This window comes from Scleropages formosus, chromosome 17 (genome assembly GCF_900964775.1).
Source record: "Scleropages formosus chromosome 17, fSclFor1.1, whole genome shotgun sequence".
Taxonomy (NCBI): domain Eukaryota; kingdom Metazoa; phylum Chordata; class Actinopteri; order Osteoglossiformes; family Osteoglossidae; genus Scleropages; species Scleropages formosus.
In genome coordinates this window covers 22,036,862-22,043,707 of record NC_041822.1, presented here as the reverse complement: position 1 = coordinate 22,043,707, position 6,846 = coordinate 22,036,862, and the positions used below count along the sequence as shown (strand labels likewise).

Below are 6,846 nucleotides of genomic sequence, written 5' to 3'. Positions count from 1 at the left end.
CTGACATACATTTAGCCAAAGCAACGCCGGCGAAAGATTTTGCCACCGACACAGATGCTACGAAGGAGATCGTCACGGAGACGAGAACATTCCGAAGGAGATCTTTTCCAGGAATCTCCGGTCAACACCCGTTTTGTTTATTTTTCTGTGTATTTTTAGCGAGTCGTTTACCTGATTACTGCAGCTGCCCCGAGCTTTGAGCTGTTTTGGCATCTGAGCGGCAAATAGAATTAGGTACGAGCTCATAAGATCTCATAAACTGTTAAAAAAAAAACACAACTTTCCGAATGCTAACAACTCTTTTTTTTCTGATTCCTCAAAACCTTTTAATGAAATTTCATGGATTTCTCAGAGGTCTTATTCTAACAAGTCTTGTACTGTAATAGTTTGAGCCCCTCCACTGCCGCCCACCCCACCAGGTGCCCGATCCCTGCTCGACACAGACGGGACCATGTTATGTCACTCAACTTGATTCATTTGGAAAAAAAGGACCGCTCTCTCCAACCGGGGCTGCTCTCCACCACCCAGCGGACTCCGTGTTGAGTCTTCCAGGCAGGACTTGTCTCACCCCCCGCACAGGGACTCCGCTCGATCTTCCGGGGGGCAGGTGTGGGGCCGCTCGCACGCAGACAGATGCTATCTGGAGACCGGTGCCCATCAACGCCCGTCTTTTGCATCCTTCCTCAGCCTCCCCCATCCCACCGCTACACGTCCTGCCGCATCATTTGCATACGGGCACTCGTCGGGTCACTTCACCCATCAGAGCGACTTCGAGCGACGCCTTCCTGTCAGCCAGATACCTCCTAAGCCGACCTGGCAGCACCCAAATCCAATTCGGTCTGTCTTTATTCATTCCTTTTTTGGCACGGTACATTTGAAATACACGGGCCCCTCTCAGATTGCTCTTACATGAACCGGGGCGGCCGTGAGGTATTAGACCTTTCGCCTGGATTGTCCTGGTTTCAGACTGGTCATTGGTTCTATCACTCAGCCCATGAGGGAACCTGCCCTTAGCTTGGACCTGTCACAGTTCACTAACAAACATGAGGACTGCAATAAACTGAGGAAACTGCACCTATATTATATACCAAATTATCACCTACAATAAATACCTCTACCAGAAAAAACCAAGAGCTGCAGAAGGACGAGGATTCCCTGCAGAGTGTTTTGTGCCTCCATTCAGCTCAAGGGCTCTCTTGCTAACTGGGGGCAGCAGGTGGCGTAGTGGTTAGAACTACAGTGATACAGTAAGAATACTTTCTGTATAAATGGGGGAATAATTGTACTGTTACTGTGAATGTTATTGACACACTGAGTGTCAAAGGGTCAGAAAAGTAACAAATGATAATAAGAAGCATATTTCTATATTGTAAGGTTTGTGTAAAAGCTGAAACATCACATATGTTCATAGTTCCAGTGAATTTTTCAGTATTTTTTTGACACCAGAATTTACAGTGTTAATGTCTTGCATTGGTAAAAAGGGCAGCAGGTGGCTTAGTGGTTAGAGCTGCACCGGTACGTTTGGAAGATCCACGTTTAAATCCCACCTCCTGCTGCGTTACCCTTGAACAAAGTCCTCACTTTGAATTGATACCGTAAAAATTACCCAAACGGGTAAAATTATTATAAGTTGCTTTGGAGAAAAGCATGAGCTAAATAATGAACTGAAAAATGAGTTGAAGGGAACTTATTCTTCATGCTGCTGAATATTTCCTCGGTGCTCCTCTTTGGGAAGGGTTGGTAATTGTGTTTAATCTCCGCATGATCTCTAACCATCACCTCCCGGTCTGATCGCAGCTGTCGCTTCGCTCTCTGTGTGGAGGGTGGAGGATGGGGGATGAGGGAGTTGTCTTTTCCACTCTCCTTCTTCAATGGGTTATTGATCAATCCCTCTAACCAGCCCTCATCTGACAACCTCTGGCCTTCTCCTGCCTCCATTCCTCATCTAGATCTCTTGGCCTCCAGAGTTTCTTGTATGCCCCCCCCCCCCACCTGAACTTCATACCCTTCTCAACTTCTGCTTCCCCCCACCCACTGCTGGCCCTAAGGGCTTTTACCTGGGCTTCTGTTGATCTTCTTGGGTGCTCTCTTCATCACCGCTCCCTCCAAAGGCAAACAAGCAGATCGTTTCTGTGTGTTAGACTTAACACAGACCATCTAGACACAGCCAACTGATGTTTACATCTCACGCTGCCTCAAAAGGAACCCGATCCGCTCGTAGGTGCGCAGCGCGCGGTTGCCGTGGGCCGCTGATCTTTGGAAGGCACTTCAGTAATGAAATGGATTCGCTTGGCTGTTTGACAAAGACAACTTTATAGATCCAAGGGTGGACACAAAGAAACGTGGGGAAAAGCTGAGCTTCTAGGGAACAGATGTTTTTATCTCCCACCGTAACGTAGAGGGAAGCAGAATATAAGAACCTTCATGGTTGGGGGAAAAATTACCATGACTAAAACAAAAATCAGCTAAAAATCATCCTGCCATTCTTTCATCGATTTGACTCTGATACATTTACTAATGCTGAAACACACAATCACCTTAAAAAAAGACTGAAAGCAACAAAAAACTAACTTGAGTGAATTGCACTTATTGATCATTACCTTTACGCATGTAGCTGATGCTTTTTTTCTGAGCAGCTTCCACTTTTATTTTGTGTAGTTACTTATTATTGTTAACCCATTAACAGCTGGGTCCTTTTCACTAACTGTATCAGTTCAAAGGAAGTCCCTTGAGTTCAGCAGCATTAGGGGCCTTTAACTGCAAGGTACTGGCTCTAACCATTGCACCACCAACCACTTCCATGGGTGGCATGGTGGCACGTTGAGTAACACTGCTGTCTCATGACACTTGAGGTGTGCGAGAGGATATGGGTTTGATCCCCCCTTGGTCTGTGTGGAATTTGCATGTTCTCCCTGTCTTTGCACAGGTTTCTTTGGGTGCTCTGGTTTTCTCCCACACTCCAAAGACATGCTGTTGAGGTTCCCCCATAGTGTGTGAGTGACACAGAGAGTGTGTGTTCCTCTGGTGTATGGATGAATGACCCAGTGTAAGTAATGTATCTAGCAGTGTAAGTCACCTCGGTGAATAAGGTGTGTGGGCTGGTAACACTATATAGAGTTCATTGGAAGTTGCTTTGAAGAAAAGTGTCTACTGAATGAATAAATGTCAGTTAGCACAGGGTACTTAGAGCCACTGACTTTTGGATTTATAAGTAGGGAAAAACGTTAGTGAAACCAAGAAGAATGGATTCTTGCGTCGGTCTACTTTACACCGCTTTCTATTCCGAACTCAACGTAGAGAAACCAAGTGTACTGTTGAAAGGTGCTGTGCTTTCCTGAGAAACATTTCAGGTCTGTTCCACTATGTTTCTGCCACTTCTCCAACCTTTCACAATTAAGGCTCTAGAAGCAAATAGAAAAAAAAGTCAGTGTTCAAACACTAACTTTGAAACCGTCTTTATAGCCAAGTATTATTTGCCCAATGATCCCCTTCGCCCCGTCATCATTCATTTAATCATCAAAATTTGCAAAAAAGCAATAGCGCTTTGAACTCACTGGAGAAACTCAACAGGCATCGCTCTAAAGAAAGCACTTTCTCATTTTCCCTCCATCAAGACGGTAAACACACATTCTGCGCAGCCAGAGAAAACATCCGCAACGCGTCTAACGTTTTTTCTTTCGGCCGGTGCAGCATTTGTAACAGCAGTTTAGTTTTATTCAGAAGCATAAAAAGCTAATTGAAACAATGCTGTGGAAGAAGTGTGCTAGCCTCCCTCTGCCTCTTTCCCTCCCTCCCACGGCTTGCTGGAGAGACAGGAAAAAAAATACAGAAACACAAAAGCGGAGCTAGCTTTCCATTGCTGGCTTACTAATCGACCTCTTTGTTGTGTTCGGTGCATGCCTATCCCTGTCATGTGACTCCGTTTCCATGGCGACTGGGGTCTGAGTAATCATTTGCGCAATGACCTTTATTCCCTTGAGGGGAGGGGAGGGGGAGGTTCGAATGAAAGCAAAGCCAGCAAAAGGAGAGAGAGAGAGAGAGAGAGAGAACGAGCGGGAGGAGGAAGGGCTGGGGGGGGGGGGGGGAGTGCAAAGGCATGGGGGGGGGGGAGCAGGGTGGGCGGCAGAGCTGGGCTGCGGGGACCTAAACAAAAACTGCTTTCTCGCAGTGCCGAGAATCCATCGGGTTTGCATAGATAAGGAACAGGGCTTACACAGAAAAGAGAGAAAAAGCGAGATGCAACAGCGAGGGAAAGGGCGTAGATAGAGGAGGCGACCCACAAGTGAGGGGAGACTGCAAACGATGGTCTCGCACCTTGACTCAGACAGGGAAGGAGGGAGGGATTGAGTAGACTTGTGCTATGCACTCGCTGGAAGTTCTCCTTGGATGGTGTCTGCTCAACCATCGTGTTCCTCCCAGTCGAGGAGACACATCGAGCCACAGATGGGGAAGGGCATTGCACGGACTGCAACCGTCAGCTGAGCTCACACCACAGTGATGCTCATTCACTTACCTACATGCAACACACAACACCTTTCACACTTAACACACGCAAGTCAGTGCAAATGGGTCATGGGTGGAGTTAGAGGTAATATTTAGAAAATTTCAGTCTCTGTAGAGGATGGGTGCCCAAGCATGCCCTTACAGACATCTATCCTCTCTTTGAAGACAACCTTCTTCTCTTGTCCAGAAGGAAATCCTAATAATCTGCAGATAGCTCTACAAAATATTAAGCGGTTTGGTCAGGAAACTACAGACTTATCAATTGACCATTGAGTGAAAATCCCTGTTAGACAATGTTGATGGCCTGTAGAGGGAGGTCTTGAAGCTAGGTCATATAGCTCCAATAGCTGGACAGTGCAGCTGAACCATGAAACACAAGTTCTAGAAGCAGTAGTTTTCATTTCATAAAATTATTGCCACCCGAATCAAACAAAGGATATTCAGTCTATAAACTGTGATCTGTAAAAGTGAGCCATGAACGTGAGAAATTTCACTAAACTATAATGTTTAGCGTAGGGGGTGTGGTGGCGCAGTGGGTTGGACCACAGTCCTGCTCTTTGGTGGGTCTGGGGTTTGAGTCCTGCTTGGGGTGCCTTGTGATGGACTGGTGTCCTGTCCTGGGTGTGTCCCCTCCCCCTTCAGCCTTATGCCCTAAGTTGCTGTGTTAGGCTCTGGTTCCCTGTAACCCTGTATGGGAGAAGTGGTTCTGAAACTGTGTGTGTGTGTGTGTGTGTGTGTGTGTGTGTAATGTTTATCTGAAATTTTAACCTCTATGATACTCTAAGAACATAAAGGTCATTGCATAGGTAATGACTTAGAGGTGCAGAACAGAACTCCATCAAGGCGCTTATGCATTGTTACCAATTTCCCTGGTTGGAAGCAATAAAACTGGAAGCATTTCCTGTCATGTGCTCCGAGCTGCGGTGAGAACACCTGGACAGGAGGGGCAAATGAGTAACTTGCAAGAGGATCATCCTTCTCGGACCAACTTTCAATGTCCCCCAGGCTGGACATTGTCAGCTTTGTCACCAATTGGTAGGGATGGAGGAGTGAGGTACTCTGACCTATGGAGCCAAACCCATGCCACACTCACCTCTGTCTCTGACCTCCAGTCTGAAAAGATTTGCCCCCCAGTCAAGCATAACATTGGACCATGACAAACTGTAAATGTGTAGTCCATTGAGTCTTTGTGAAGGGACCATTACTCCTTGCAGTCAAGCGTCAGAAAAGCTCCCTTAGATGATAAAAAGTGAGCCACTCTTCTTGTCAAAAAGCTGGCTTTGGTTGGTCCACTCCCTTGTAATTCTGCAATTACTACACACACCATCTGAAGCCACTTGTCCCATACGGGGTCATGGGGAGCTGGAACCTAACCCAGCAACACAGGGCAGAGGGCTGGAGGAGGAGGGGACACACTCAGGGACACACCCAGCCCATTGTAAGGCACCCCAAGCAGGACTTGACCCACAGAACCCACAGAACCCCCACACCCCCACACCAACTACTTCACTGGATTTTCAATTTATCTAATGGTTGGAACCAACAAGAACCACTTTAATGTCATTCTAACAGAAAAGAGGGGACCAGGTTGTACAGGATCCTTGGAATGGCCCAGTTATTGACCAGTAGATGGTTTCTCTTTCGTCCATATGTGAAAGATGTCGATGGTGAGGTTGGACTGAAGACAAGGGAGTCATGGAAACCTTTTGTTTGGGCCTGCAGAACCATAGACATCCAGTAGTGCAATCAGTTACAAAATTTGTCCAGTCAGGCTCCAGTGGCGCAATCGGTTAGCGCGTGGTACTTATACAGCAGTATCCAGCAGAGTGATGCCGAGGTTGTGAGTTCAAACCTCACCTGGAGCACTAACTTTTGAAGGGGGTAGTTCACAGATACTAACACTGAAGTGAAACGGCCAAAATTACCTGCTTAAATATATAGGTACATCACTGTAAATATACTCATCCTATGTTGTCAGTTGCCATGGAAACAAATCAGCAGAACAAATAAATGTAACATCACTCAGCTCAGGTCCTTTAATGTACAAAACAAATGGTGCAAGTTATCTTGGACAAAGGTGTCATAAATGACCGATGTACGGATGAGTGACCCACTGTAAGTAGTGTATCTACCAGAGAAAGTCACCTTGGTGAATAAGGTGTGTGGCCTGATAACACTGCATAGAGTTCATTGGAAGTTGTTTTGGAGAAAAGCATCTGCTAAATAGATAAATGTAAATGTAAATGTAAATGGAGACATTCACGCAGACAAGATTTTGCTAACACCATGTTAGCAAAGGCCATTCTGCAAGTGAAAACAATGACCATTAACTGCCTACTCGTG

The 6,846-nt window shown here is 46.2% G+C and overlaps 1 non-coding gene across 1 annotated transcript; it reads left to right on the top strand.

The window, feature by feature from the left end:
- The first annotated feature begins 6,274 nt into the window (after positions 1 to 6,274).
- On the top strand, positions 6,275 to 6,368 carry trnai-uau (transfer RNA isoleucine (anticodon UAU)). Its single transcript has 2 exons — positions 6,275 to 6,312; positions 6,333 to 6,368. It is a non-coding gene; the product is annotated as a tRNA-Ile (tRNA).
- The last annotated feature ends 478 nt before the right edge of the window (positions 6,369 to 6,846 follow it).